The 16,049-nt window shown below is 38.0% G+C and overlaps 1 protein-coding gene across 1 annotated transcript in view; it reads left to right on the top strand.

The window, feature by feature from the left end:
- LOC149180338 (uncharacterized) overlaps nt 1-16,049 on the top strand; it is a 262,468-nt gene that overhangs the window by 139,504 nt on the left and 106,915 nt on the right. The window lies entirely within an intron of this gene.

Here is a 16,049-nt window from a genome sequence, read left to right as displayed (position 1 = left end):
AAGGACTGCGACACTGATGCAAAGGTCTGTAGCTCTTGTTCATGCGAAGGACTGGAGCTACTCTCTGTGGATAATATGAAGGTCTATGGTACCTTCTACTGTGATTAATCTGAGGCTAAAAATGAGGTCAATGTTTGGACCTCTTGGAGAACATGCGAAGACCTAGTTGTAGACCACATATGGACAAAATTGAAAATAATTCTTGTGGACATAATTGGAGAGTTGTCTTTTCTACCATGATGGTCTGTCTTGTTTAGATGTTTTATTGAAGATCATTGTGAATGGCATGCTATTATGACTGGTGTACAAAATTCATGAATTGAACTCTCTCATAACAAATGATTGGTTGGGTTTTCCCCTTGTGGGATTTTCCATGGCCGCTGACCTAGTTTCTAGTGTCTCTTGTCTCATTGATTTACTATGATTTCTACTGCTCTATATTGTTAATGGTTGTAATTTTTCATGTGTAACTGCTTGATGATGATTGGAATAATTTGAAAGTCAAATTGAATGCTCTAAAGAAGTCTGTTGTATCATTGGAAGTAGTTAATAGATTTGAAAAATTGTTCTAGCCTTGTTTGCTCTAGAAAAACAACATGAACCCCCTTGGTGGTGGTTTGGGGGTAGCTCCCTTAAAAGGAAAATTTCCTTGAAAAATATTTTAATTTTGTAGTCAATTTGGACTGTTCGTTAGGTAGAAGATTATGGTAATTTAGGTTTTTTTTTCCTAAAAGGCAACCTTCGGTTTATATGAGGGAATTGTATTGTGACTAGGTATTATTCTGTATCTATTCCTATCTTTTGCTAGCAGTTGATCACAAGTGTTGACTCATGCAATCTTAATTTCATCGCAATGCATAATCTTGTAGAGATGATTTCTTACACGAGTGTATGAACTAGTGTAGGTTGCTTTACAATGGGAGCATGTAAAATTTGTTGTTCCAACCTTTTTACTTCTCACTAGCTTTGTTGCATACTTTTGCAAGGGTGTTGAACAATAGAGCAAATTTCTTTTTGTGATTTGGGAGCACACTCCCTGGGTTGCTCCTTCAATGCTTTCTTTCAGAGCGTGCTTCGAGAGCGGGTGCGAGGGGAGGGGAGCAGGAAGAAATCTTCGAGAGCGGATTTTTTTGTTGGAGCATGCACTCGAAAATTGTTCCCAAACGGGTGCGATTTGGGAGCACACTCCCTGTGTTGCTCCTTCAATGCTTTCTTTCAGAGCGTGCTTCGGGAGCGGGTGTGAGGGGAGGGGAGTGCTCTCCCACAACACTAGGAAACAAAGAGAGTAACTTATATCTATTGAGAGGACAATGAATGAAATCTATTGTATATAGTAGTGATAACTTAAGCAAGTTATGGCACAAGAGGATGCAACATCTACGCTATGGGGTTCTACCATTGTTATGAGAGATGGTTAGTCGTCTTCTGGAATTCAGTGCAGAGCAGGATGCTGTGTACAAAGGAAGTGCACTTGGAAAGCATGCCAATGAAACATTTCCTAATTGTGAGACGAGGTGCAAGGAAGTTTTGGATTTGGTTCATTTGGATGTTTATGTTCCTATGATAGTGGAGTTTGTATTTGTGTTTAGTTATTTTGTGATATTTATAGATGACTATTCTAGGAGGACATTGATTTACTTATTGAAGGCCAAAGATGAGGTGTTTTGTTAGTTCCAAGAGTTGAAAGCTCTTGCAGAGAAGCATATTGGGAAGAAGATCAATGTTCTAAGATCAAACAATATGGCGAAGTACACCAAGATTGATTTCATGAGATTCTGCAAGGAGGTAGGAATCAAGAAAGAATTGATAGTGCCATACAATTCGTAGTAGAATGGAGTGGTAGGGAGGTAGAACAGGACTATTTCCAAAGAAACCAAGGCCATGATTCGTTATTGGGATTTGCCTATGTTCTTATGGGCGGAGGTGTGTAATACGACTATATATTTGTAGAATAGGAGTCCTCAGAAGGTAGTGGAGGACATGACTCGTGAGGAGGCTTTTATAGGAATGAGACATGAGGTGAGCCATCTTCATATCTTTGGTAGTCTAGTTTATGTCCATATTCCTTCAGAGAAAAGGACTATGCTAAAGCCCTCATTGGAGAAGGGCATTTTTGTTGGATACAGTGAGACCTCAAAGGCATATAGGGTCTATTTTCCAGGCGAGAGGAAGCTAGTGATCAATCAAGATGTGAGATTTGAGGAGGGTAGGACCTCTGGGAGGTCACTTGGGTTAGATCCGACAATGGTAGAGGATCGAGAGTGAGAGGATCTGAAGGTTGTGCAGGGACCGACTACACTAGTAACAGGGACAACCTTTTGATCAGGAGGAGCGAGATGTTCTTTCAAGCTCTACTAGGAGGAGGTCGAGATGGGCCAAGCAAGACTTGAAGGATGCCAAGGAGAATGTGGAGGCTCCTAGTGGAACCCTTAGGGACAGTAGACAAGCTGTCACATTTTCCAGTTATATGGCCTTTATGAGCACCGTTAGTGAGTTCGATCCTCTACCTTTGAGGAGGCAGTAGACCAACAGGTTTGGAGGGATACCATGGTGGGGGAGTACATCTCCATCATGAAGAATGATGTTTGGGAGATTGTATCGAGGCATGGGGGAAAGTCAATGGTCACTTCTCGATGGATCTACAAGATCAAGCATGCAATTGATGGCAATGTCGAGAAGTATAAGGCGAGGTTCGTGGCGTGAGGGTTCTGCCAGAAGGAGGGAGTAGATTCTGAGGAGACTTTTGCACCTATCGCTAGATATGTATCTATCAGGGCAGTGGTATCTATTGCTTTAGAGATAGGATAGAGTATACATTAGATAGATGTGAAGACTACTTTCTTTAACGGCGTAATTGAGGAAGAGGCATATATTGAGTAGCATCAGGGGTTTAAAGTGCATGGGAGGGAGTTCCATGTATGTAGATTGAAGAAATGCTCGTATAAATTTAAGCAGGAAGTTCGTGCATGGTACTCTAGGATTGATGGGTACCTACTACCTCCCAAGTTGGGCTTTACCAAGATTGAGGCAGACTCCAATTTGTACTATGTACTTGTTGTTGGTGAACCACTCATCTTGGTGCCCTATGTAGATGAGCTTTTTCTGATGGGATCTAAGAGACTCATGTGGATGTGCAAGGAGGACGTTGCTTCAGAGTTCAAAATGAAAGACATAGGGTTGATGCGCTACTTTTTGGGATTGGAGGTGTGGTGGCAACTAAGAGAGATATTCCTTGGGTTTGGAAAATATGCAGTTGAGATCCTAAAGAGATTTCTAGATGGAGGATTGCAGGCCTATGTTTACACCCATGATCATTAACTTGAGGAAGATTGATGCTTCCAAAAGTGACTTGGTGGTTCCCACTTCGTATAGGCAGTTGATCTACTCAATACTTGACCAGATATATGTTTTGCTGTGAACATACTCAACTAGCGTATGGTGGAGCAAGGAGAGTTCATTGTGTGGTAGCAAAGCATGTGCTCAGGTATCATTGTGGTACAATGGAGTATGGACTCAAGTATGTCAGAGTTGGTGGAGTGTAATTCCAACGCTCTATAGATTTGGATTGGGCTGGGAGTGAAGTGGATAGGAAGAGTACTTTTGGATGTTTTTTTAGCTTGGGGTTAGCAGTGATCTCATGGTTTAGCAAGAAGCAACACTTAGTGGCATCTAGCTCAGTAGGGCCAAATACATGGCAGTGAGTTTGGCGAGTTGTGAGGCCATATTGCTTTGCAAGATGCTGCCAAGATTGTTTGGTCTTGACATGGGGCCTATAATGATCCTCTATGATAACCAAAGTTGTATCAAGCTTTCAGAAAATTTAGTGTTTCATGATAGGTCTAAGAATATCAAGGTAAGATACCACTTCATTAGAGACAAGGTCCAAAGAAGTGTTGTGAGATTGCAATACATATCCACAAAAGAGCAAGTGACAGATATTCTCACTAAGTCCCTAGTGAAGTGGAAGTTTTTTTTCACAGGGACAAGCTGGGGGTGGTGGAGAATCCCTTCCTTGCCAAGATGAAGTTTTGATTTTTGTAGCTTCAGAAGGTCTTTTGCATGGGTTGGTGCCTTGCATGCAAGATAAGAAGTCCTCTTTTGGTAGTTGTTTGAGTGGAACAACTAATATGGTCTCTCGCCCAAGTTTTAACTTATGAAAAGTACATTGATTAATTACTTGATTTTTGTAGACTTTGGGCTAATGTTTTTCTAAGGATAAATAATTTATTATTTAATTGACTTAGATTTAACCTCCATCGTTGTTCAAAGAAAGCTATGATTTAATTCTATCCCTCCATCGCTTTGGAGATTAGGGATTTGGCCTATGGAGAATTATAAAAGCAACTTATGGGAGAGGATGAAGACACACCAGAAGTGAGAGAAATTCAAAAAGAGATTTTTTGAATAATTTGCAAGAGTAATATTGCAGATTTTTGTGAGAGATTCACAGGGGCTAATGAAGAAGGAAAAAGATAGCAATATAAATTTCTATAGTTGTAGAAATTAGTAGGGAGCTGTTGATCACTCAAATTGCATTTGAAGAGTTTTCAAAGAATCCATGGCCAAAGTACATTTCTGGGCATTCCAATTTCCAACATTTTCAGAACAATCAGATTTCCATATATGATCATTATCATTCTGCTTCTTTTCATCACTATGTATTATAGATTCTACAACCCTGTGGGGATTATGTAAAAATGATTCTAGTATGATGAAAAAGAGTCATGTAAAAGGCCTAGGTAGCTTAGGACTTTACTAACAAGTGTGTTCAGTTTAGGGAGTTTTTTTTTTCCTTAGCTCATTATTTGTGTTTTACAACACTTGTAATCAGTTAAGTTTTTCTCCCAGATATACCCCAAAGCTAGAGTGCGGTTTGATGGTAGAGTCTTAGGTGAGTTTTAGTGTCTAGAGTCGATGTATATTACCATACTAGATCATCTCTAAAATTTCGCAAAATTTGGTTAAGTCTAAGGGTTAGTTTTTAATTTTCAAAAATTCCACTCTCGACGAGATTTTCTATGTAATTTTGATATAAAATGTAATAAGTGCTATCTATAGAAGTTGTAGGGGGTATGAGTAGTCAAAATTAGACCTCTACACCTCAACTTTCTGTCTAGACACACTTTGGGGGTCAAAAAGTGTGTATTTACCCCTCAAATCCCATTTTTTCCAATTTTGGCAAAAATATGGCAAATAATTAGCCACAAAATAAAATGAGAGAAAAATAAAAATTCTCTCCAAGTTGAATATAATAAAAAATGAAGTAGACTTTCCCAAGAAGTAAAGTCATGTCAAAAAGGGATGAAATCTCTAGTCATTAAGGAAGCTATGACCCAAAAAGAATTCGTTGGTCCTCCAAAACAACTAATGGTCTAGGAAATTCGAATTTGTTAGAGAGATGGTCCGAGTTGGTTGAATTGAATGATGATTTTTCGAGGAAAGATGATGAAATATTTTTTAAGTGGTCCAAACCATTCCTACAATCAATTGCTACTCCACCCAGTCTCCATTTAGGCCTAACGTGTTCCTCTCCTCGAGATCTGCGTAGGATCATCAAGGGTTATGATTTTTCAGGAGAATATCTAGCTGTTTTTACTTGGGATTAAGATGTCCTCGCTTGGGATCACTTGGAGATCAAATTTTTCTATTTAAGGGAGCCTTTGCTCATCATTGTATCATGATTGTAAAATTGATTTCTTTGGCTAAGCGAAGCTTTGCAGGTTTTTGTAGTAGAATTTTTCTGATCTAATAAAGGAAGACTTTGGGGGCACATGCTTTGTGGTGTTATCCTTATGCTTCTATTGTCATATTTTTCAGATTTATTTGTGCTTAATGCTCTAACATGATTTGATCTATATTTTGTTAGCTTCATATGCCATTATGTGGATTAATTTATGCATCTTGTATAATTTCTAGATTGGATGACCACTCTGGATTTAGGAGCACTAGTGGGTTTTTGGTTGAACCCCTAGTCTTCTTCTTCATTGTGTAGTCCAATCCCTTGTGGATCTAACAAAATATTTTGAAGTGTGTAAAGATCTATAATTTTTTGAAGCAAATCATGAGTGTTTGGGGAAGTTTTTGGTTGAACCAACCAACACTCATGCAGATAGAAGTGGGAGAAGCCACATCGATTTTCTCTCAAGGGCTTATCAAATGATTTATTTGAAAAGGGAGTTTCCTTGCCATAGCTTGCAAATACCATCTAATCTTTAGATCTATTTATTTATGTGCTTTATTTGTCATATATAGCTTTTAGAGCTCAATCAAAGGGTTAATCCCTTCTTGCTTGCCAAAGAACGGAGGTGTCCTTGTAATCTTGCGGCTATCTTTGTATTTTTATGTTACATTTATCATTATTCTCTGATCTAGGTTCTCTTGTTTCAGGTCTAAGCACCCTCTTCATGGCTTGCCTAATTCCTTTTGGAGGCTAGACGACTAGGTTTTTGAAGTTGATTTTGAAGGGATTATCACTTGGAGGCTTGAAAAACCACAAATCTACATTTTTGAGGCCCATTTCCCCTTGGCCGTGAGCATACAAGAGGATTTATCTTCCTCTGCTGCGTATAATTTGCTCTTGAAGCTTGGACGTCTATCTCTTTGAGCGATATTTATTGGAGGATTATTGAATTGTTTTACCTAAGGAAATCTTCATTGTAAATTTTGCCATAATCATTGTAAATATTTTCCTTTTCTATTTTCAATCTTAAGGAGGGGTAATGGCTCCTTGAAGCTCTATCTTCTAAACCCTCCTCAATATCTAAACCCTCACTTCTCTATAAGACGATTTCACTTGTAATAATAATAAAAGAAAATTTTCTTTAAGGGAGCTTGGCTTCTTCCCCTTGGTATCCCACCTCCTCATTTGGAAGGAGGATCTCTCTGATGGTTGGTGACTAACTTGTTCTTGCTAGCTTAGTTTATTTTCTTGCTCATTCCATCATCTAATTGCTTCATCTAATTTCTAGCTTTCATTTTGCTCACTCATCATTCATTTGAATTAAGTCGTTTTTGTTTCATTGAGTAGTTTCATTAGCTACTTGATGTAATTAACAGTGTTTCATTAAAATGGTTGCATTAGCTTCTTAATTCACACTTGCTTCATTTGTCATTAAAAGTGGAATGGTATTTTTCTATTGATATATTCTTAAGATATTTCACATTTGAATCATCTCATCTTAATTGTCAAAATGTACATCTCACTTGAAGCACTCGTATTAACTTAGCATCTACATTGCTTTTTTGATTTTCTAAAATTTACCTCCAAGCATAAGCTTGGTTGATAGATATTTAGGACACATTCCTCAACTATTATTCAATTTCCAAAATTTGAGTTTGGAGAAAAGGTTAAAACTCATGACCTTGCAGTTTTCTTGCTGGCTGAGTCCCTTGTAGGAACGAAGGCATGTAGGTTGATTTGAAGAACTAGGGGTATCGTTAATGAAGCCTTAGCTTCCTCACTTAGCCTTCTTGCAACCACCTCAATCTTTACCAAGTTGAAGGAATTGGGGGGAAGTCACACCTTAGAATAGGCATATAATAAAATTAAGTCACACCTTAGAATGGGCATATAATAAAATTTACCAAGACCACTTGATTTCACACACTCACCGGTCAGATTTGCCTCATCTTGCATATAATTGATTATTGTACAAGTTGGGTTGTGAGCATCTCATTCACTTGCAAGCATATACTTTATATTCTTGTACTTGTCTATTTCACTTTTATGCTCATGTTAATTGTCCTTTAATGTTATATCGTACTTGAGCAATATTTCTTTAAGTACACGTTTTATCGCTTGTAAGATTCATTTTCATCTTGTTGGTCATCTCCTGAAGTGGTAATCTTTTATCTTGATTCACTAACACTTGTCTTGCAGCTTGCTATTCTTGTGGCTTGAAAATCATATCTCATTTGCAAGTAGTGTGATTTCGTTTTGAGCATATATCTCTTGCAAGTTGTATTTAAAGGCACTGGTCTCTTACGATTTGTCTTGTAGGATATCTTTTGAAATTTATTGATCTATATTGTTCATATTTATATGCTAATAAACATTTATACTCGCTAAATTAACCTCTAATTTAATTTCAAGTTATATTGAATGTTGATAGCCTTACTAACCATCTCATGGAACTTGTTCTCTATCACAAGTTATCCTTTAGAATCTTCCTTAGGGACCACCCTACTTGACTTAGCTAGGAGAGAGTCTAAATGGAGGGAGTTGGGATTAGGTTGTGAAAATTCCTAGTCCAAGAAACTCCTACTGCAGCAAAATTGAATTTACTTCTCCTACCTGATTTTAATATACATTATCAAGTTATTTTTGAATAATACTGAAGTAAATTACTTCTGTAGCCTACACCAATTTAATTTGATTACATAAAACAAGAAACTTAGCAAAGAACAAGATACATAGGACACCGTTATTTCTGGACAAAATAGTCCTCGGAACAACCCAATGCAGCAAAATTGGTGCAGCAGTTCTAAGGGTTTTCTATTATTAAGCAGTGATTCTGAATACAAATGCTGGATGCCCTTCCAGCAATCTAGTGACAGAGAAAGTACAATGGCGGAAAAACTGAGTGAGTTTTACCTCACTTCACCCGACAGATTTTGGCTGATCCGACAACAAAATTGACTAACCCCGGCTACCTCTGCGCTGGCCTTGCGTAGGCCCTGCGTCAACCTTACAGGCTTTGCGTCAGTTCTTTTAGTTTCGACTTTTTGCGTGAGGGTAGCTTCAGCTTCTACGCTAACCCTTCTGGCTATGTGTCAGTTCTGCGTCGGCCCAGATTGGCCCAACGTCAGTCCTCTTGGTCGCTGCGTTGCCTCCACTAGCTTCTCTCCGCCTCTTTGTCAGTACTCTTGAACTATCCCCGCCCCTCTACTTCAACTGGTCACTCAGTTCGAATTCGCATCTTTCTAGCCCCAAAAATTGAACTCCAGAGCAATTTGGTGTCTCTGTGTGTCTTTCTAAATGAACTTCAAGCCTTCTTCTTATACTTCTCTCGTTGAGACTTCAATGGCTGAGATTAAGTCTCTAATCAACGACTAAGATTAAAACTTGACTTGATCTGCCTTTTAGATCATTCTTACCCATATTTTGATTAATACCCATTAATATATTAATTTTCCTAAGTTTAGACTTAGGAACCCCATTAAAAATATTAATTATTTTAATAAAATACAATTTGAGTGGAATTTTACCAAACAGTTTCTAGGTTCTTTAGAACTCATGTGCCTTACCCTCTCCACCAATTTTCATCGCTAGAGCACTTCCGATGTTACCAAAAACTAACACTCCTTCTTAGTGGGGAATAGTGCTCTAACAACAATGTCCAACTCCATGCTACTCTGTCTTTGAAGCATCTCCTTTCTGCATTGTTGCTACCACCAACATTGTGCTGCTGCTACAACTGTACTGCTGCCCATGACACTGCCACTGCCACTGCTCAATCTGTAATACAACTCCCTCTCAAACGCTGTATCTGCTATGCTGCTAACACTGCCACTGCTAACATTGCATTCATACTGCAACTCAGTTGCTGAGAGAAGCAACTGGAAAAACATCCAAAATTATTGAACTTCACTGTGTTTAGCATAATACCATGAATGTTGGAATCTGACTGCTGCTAGTCTCTGATCCTCTGAATCTTCCATGCTGATGATGAATTCTGTATTGTGCCATCTGCACTACTGCCAACCTTGCTCTGCGCTGATCAGTCCTTGGTCTTAGGCTACTGCATCTGTCTTCCAAATAATCCACTACATCATTTGACACTAAGTCCATATCGCTACTGCTGAATCTCGAGCTCTCGTAGCAAGAAATTGATCCAAGGGGTGGACTCCTCAAGGATCTTGCCTGCATGTAGTCTTCTCGACTACAACTCAATATCGCCCCATTTCCCTCCTAGAGATGCGTGGGCACTCATGGCAAACTCGTCTTCGTCAATCTTTGCTGGAGCAGCCTTAGGATCATGTTTCTCATCCTTATCCTTTTGTTTCAAAGGACATTGGGATGCAAAGTGGCTCATCTTGCCACATCTGAAACATTTCACCTTTGAAATGTCCTTCTTCCGCTTCTGCTTCTGCTGCCCCTTTGATGCTAGAGCTCCATTCTCCTCCTCCTCCTCCTTGATATTTGTGCCACTCCCACTGCTGCCATTGAGGTTGACCTTAACCAAATCCCTCCTTAATTCCTCTTGTTAAAGGGCTGCCCACATCTCCTCCCATGAAGGTAGTCTTTCCCTGCCCAATATACTTTGGACGAGGACTTGCCATTCATCCAAGACTCCATTTAGGGCCGTCCTTACCATCGAGGTAGATTGAGTAGACCCCATTGCAACAAGTTGGTCTCTGGTGTCTTGAAGACGTTGAAGATAGGAGTTAATCCCTTCTCCCTTTTGCATCAATGTCCATTGCAACTTTTGTTCTATGTACATCTTCTGTTGTTTGGACGAGCCTTCATACAACGAAGACAAAGTTTCCCACATCTCTCAGGCTGTATGTTTACCCTGCAAGTGTGAGACCATATGATCTCGAACTCCATCGAGTATGAACCTCTTCGCCTTCCCCTGCTCGACCTTGTACTTCTTCTTTTGATCATTGTCAGCAGGAACAACCACAACACTCTTGACATATGCTTCAAGATCGTACTCCTCGAGAAGAACTAAGATTCTGGTCTTCCATATGACATAGTTGGAAGCTCCTTCCAACCTGTGATCTTGGAGCCCATGTGATGCCATCTCACCCAAACTGTCGAACTAACTCCTCTAGTAATTGCAACCCGACAAGTGAGAAATTCGAATTTTTGGCGAGAAAAGTCCTTTGAGGAGAAAATTCCCCTTCTATGTGTCTTCGCCCTTTTCCGATAGATTTTTGCCACGGTAGAAACTGCGTCCTTCAAGCACTGTGCTGAAGCTTTATGTCACTCCCTCTTCCTCTGCAAGCTCACGATTCAGAAATTGTACCTCTCTGTCGGCTCTCTCAGAGAGAGATTTCCTTGGAATTTCTACTACCCGGCAAGGACTGCACAATCCCTTCAAGGGAATTCAAATTGCTCCCAAGTGCAACTTTTGCCCTCTTTGCTTAGTGTTGGATTTTCTCTTCCTGTTTCAAAATCAATGCTCTGATACCATGTAAAAATTCTTAGTCCAAGGAATCCCTACTGCAACAAAACTGAATTTACTTCTCCTACTTGATTTTAATATACATTATCAAGTTATTTTCTGAATAATAGTGAAGTAAATTACTTTTGCAGCCTACACCAATTTAATTTGATCAGATGAAACAAGAAACTGAGCAAAGAACAAGATACATAGGACACCGTTATTTTTGGAGAAAATAGTTCCCGGAAAAACCCAATGTGGGAAAACGGTGTGGCAACTCTGAGCGTTTTCTATTATTAAGTAGTAATTTTGAATAAATCCTAGAAGTCCCTGATTTGCGCTGCTTTCTATTCATTGTAATGCGTCTCTCTTGTTGTGGGGTGTGCGGGAGCGAGTAGGAAAAGGTTTAGGAGTGTGTTTCCTGATGATATGGGTTTGGATAACAATGTTGAGTTGGCATTGGCCAACTTGGATATTAATGAGCTAGTGCTAGAGCTTGTCGCTTTTGATGATGGTGATACTCTTGAGGGGTCATTCTCCACACCAATAGATGCAAAAATTACATTGGATACTGGTGTCGCTTGTCACGTACACCTAAGTTAGTGAGAAAAGCCCTTAACCCCACAAGGTGTGGTTGGTGGCAAATTAAAGAGATGGGGATGTCACCTATCCCCAACTCAATCTGTTTAAACTCTCTCTTAGGTCAGCTAAGGGGGTTGGTCCTTAAAGGAAAACTGAGTAGAAGGTTTCTAAGAGATGTTAAATTATGATTACTTGAGATTGTGAGCAAATAAGATGAGCAATATAAAATGAAATAAAATTTAATTACTTTCAACACATGATATAATGATAAACATATATAAAACCAGTGCCTTCAAATATTGCTATAAGAATAAATAATACTTGCTTGAGAAAAATAAAGTGTTTTCAATTGAAACACAAGTAATCCTGTCAATCAAGCAAAAGATGTTAGCAAGATATGATATCAATGCAAGATATAAAATATGCTTTCAAAAAATGCTTTCAAAAAATACTTTTAAAATATATGGTCATTCACAAATTCAAAGCATGCAAGGAAGCAAATATGGAAATGACTTGCAAAGGATACAAGTTAGAACTTTAATTGCAATAAATAAGATGATATTTGCCTAAATAAAGTATTCAATTCAAAACACATTCATCAATAACAAGTACTTGGATAATTTGCAAGTAAAATAGTAAAATGTATTAACATGAAATGCACCTAAACTAAAAGTAAATGCAATTATCTTGGTTAATTTTAATCTAAATGCCTACACTAGATGTGACCTTTTTTTCGATTATCTTGAAACAAGTCTCTTATGTGAGTTGTGGAAGGGATCTATGGAAAGACAACAAGGCTATATCAATGATACCTCCCTTGGATTACCTTGTTGAAGAAAATGTAACTAGCTTCGGTCTTCATGATGACATGGTCTTTGTAAATGATGTAATTAAAGAGAATAAATTATTTTTGTATGCCTTGCTACATGGGTTTCATGAGCAAGAAGTGTCACTACGTAAAAGACTTCTTCTTGATGTCTTTAGGATTTTATTACTATGTCAAAGCGTCATGTCATGTGTAGAGAAGCTTTCTTAAGAGCTTATGTAAAATGTGTTGATGTTAAAGCAACTTGGGCTGGTCTCATCTCGGTGTACCTATGAATGTGCATACCTCGGTTGGATGGAGCAGTGACCCTAATCTCAGCATACGTATGAATAGAAGGTGTAGATCTCAGATGGATGATCTCGGCATACCTGTTAGGTGCAGTCATGGATAGATCTCGGATGTATGGATTGTCTTTGATGAGGACGCAACATTGACATAGGTTCTGAACTAGATCTTGCTCTCGACATACCTGTAGGTATAGTCAAGATGGAACTCGAATGGATAGAGTAGTAGATCTCGGATGGATGAAGGAGAGAGGACTGCGGATTAGGACATAGTAGTAGCATGAAGCTTGGATTAATAATCTCGGTGTATCTATACTCTACTCAGACCCCAGAGCAGTGATATACTTGGCTATAGTTTTGATGAGATAAAAGACCCAGTCATAATCATTTTCATCTTATTGCAATGTACAATATCACAGTGATAAGAAGAAACAGTCTCGGTGAATAGTAACAACTATAGTCTCGAAATCAAGAGAAATGGTAAGGATCCATAACGTTATCACAATCTTGATAGATGTAAGACTCATAGTCTTGGCATAAGGAGGATTACAGTGATCCCTCAATTATCCTTAGGGCCCTGATCATGAAATACAATCTTGGTATATGATCTCATCTAGACTATGGTGATGGAGATATGATGAATTAGTCATCATAGTATTAGTCACAGCGAAGACCTCAGTGACTTAATGAAGAAGCAAAATCTCAGCAATGCAACAAAGTGATGGCTTCATTGATGCAACAGTCATGTTGACCTCTACAGTGTCCAAGAAAGAGGATTGATGTCTTGGTCTTGGAGAGGCAGAATGTGTCAAGGGTCATGGTCTTGGTATTCATCAATGGAATCTCTATAAGAAGAATTTTGCGTGGGTTTTCCTCTCCAAGAGGGAGAGGTTTTGGCCCTGGCAGAAAGCCAAATATTTGTGTTTTTGTCTCTTTTGTTTTGATAGTAGTTTGATGAAGCTAACATATACACACTAATAATGAAGGAAACATCAAGCTAAGATAAATTGTATAAATACTTCACAAATTATTATCATGCATTAGAAGAATCATTGTAATTTCTAAATGCCTTAGATTTTTCAACATACCCAACACCCCTTCTGCCTCCAACTCTGCAGAGACTGTGGCTCTGATGACTGCAAGGTCACCGTGTTAACCACATAAGAGGGTCAATGTTCCTCAAGTTGATGAAAGAAAAGGGTCCCTAAAAACGTCTTTCAACGAAGCTTATGCTTGGAGGTAAATTAAGTTAAGATGCAACTAATTTAAAATGCCTAATATGATATGCAAGTAAGTTTTCCAAATAGAGATTTGCAATGCTTTCAATATAGTGGAAATAGTGCTCAAAATAAATTGCAAAATGTAGAATCAATTGGAAAAGGAAATTAGCTTGCACATGAATTAAGTAAGATTACTAAATGCTTTGCCTCAAGAAAATGGAAATGTGCTAAAAAAAGATAACTTGGATAGTTGCTTAAGATAATGCAACATACATAAGCTTCATGAACATACAAGGTTGTAAGTTGCTCAAAATAATTTCTCTAACAAATGATAAACCAATAACCAACTAAAGCAATGAAGCTTGAAATTTATATGCTTGCAAAATGAACAAATAACTTAAAATAAATGAGCATGTAAACAATGAGCCTATTGTGAGGCCAACATGAAGCAAATTGTTAGAGTAACTAAATCAACTTTGCTACTTGAAATGAGATGCCTTGCATAAAATAAATTGCTTCCAAAAGTAAGATTTAGAATTGTGCTTGAAAGCTAAACTTGGAATGGCAAAGCATTAAAATAAGTAACAAAAGAAAATTCAGAAAATTAGCTTGTGAAGGTGATATTGTGTTAATTTTAAGGCATGTAAGATTAAAAAAACTAAGAAAACAAGCTCAAAATCAAACCACCCACATGTTCTTTCTTTTGAACAAAGGAGAAAATGATGCCTTGGGTGAAGACCCAAGCTCCCACAAGGAAAATTAAGCTTTTATGAGATGTTACAAGACGAAGAACCTTCAAGAGGTCTCAAGTAAATCTTCCGGATGAGTCTTTACAATATATGAGGCTTCTCAAGCTCTAGATCTCCTTATTGAAAGTCCAATTTAGGAAATGAAGTGAGTACAATGAGAAAGATCTCAAAATTGGAAGAATTAAATGTCTTTCGATGCCCCAAGGCTTGGCCTCCAAAGGTGAATGAAATGTTGCACAAAACAAGGAGCCAATCCTCCTCAAAATCCCACGACTTTGCCCAAATAGCAACCTTCCTTTTGGTATATGACCTCCTCAAAAAAAAGTGTTAGAATTTATGTGATCCTTCCTTGATTCTTTTATCACCAACACTCTACCTATGGGCTACAAGATCAAGAAACAAATTAGTGTAGAGAGAATATGAAAACAAATAAATAAAAAGTAACCGAATCTAGTGATGGGAGTGAACCCCATCACTTGGTTTAGTTTAGAAAAGCTCTCAAATAGCTAACATGAATCAATTAAACACTATTTCAAAGATTTAAATTTTTTAAAATAACTATTTGTATACAAACTATGACCAAACAAATCCCTGCAAGACACTTATGTAAGATGAACTAAGTGAATCCAAATAACAAATGAGTTCATTTGAAAGTGCTCCAAGAGTGGGTTGGTTTTCCAAAGACTTCTCTTCATGCTTGATTCAACAAAAAATCTTCTACAATACGCAAATCAAACATTAGTCCATATAGATTTATATAAACAAACAATGAATTGAAACTTCTAGAAATTTATTTGAAAATAAACTAGAACTTTCAATATCTAGAGCCTATCTTCAAATCAAATGCTAACACAAGATAGCTTTGCACTAGCAAGATTACAAGAATATATGAAAATAAAATGATTCAAAGCATATAAAAGATTATACCAATAGCTCACAATGCACCATGCTCTAAAGGAAGAACACCCATGAATCGACCCCCAAAGTCTTCTTATGAAAGCTCTTGAAAAGTATACAAAATAGCAGCACTTCCGCAAGCACCATAGCTAGTAAACAATTGATCTGCATAGTGAGAGACCAATGCTCACTTATATAGAAGCTTGTGAGCCAATCCCAAGGCAAATGTTGACAATCCCATGAGAAATAGGTGAAAATCCCAAGACCCCTTCATGCAAATTCGAATTCCAAGTGGCAACTTGATTTCTCTCTTAGAGGCCCATGCAATCCTTAATGAGGGAGCTTGAATTAGATGAAAAGACACATGGAAGAGTGAAATGGAG

The sequence above is a fragment of the Pinus tabuliformis genome, chromosome 3_2 (assembly GCF_031772625.1).
Source record: "Pinus tabuliformis cultivar Carrire ecotype Pingquan chromosome 3_2, CPIR1, whole genome shotgun sequence".
NCBI lineage: Eukaryota > Viridiplantae > Streptophyta > Pinopsida > Pinales > Pinaceae > Pinus > Pinus tabuliformis.
This window is presented reverse-complemented; position numbering and strand designations above follow the sequence as displayed.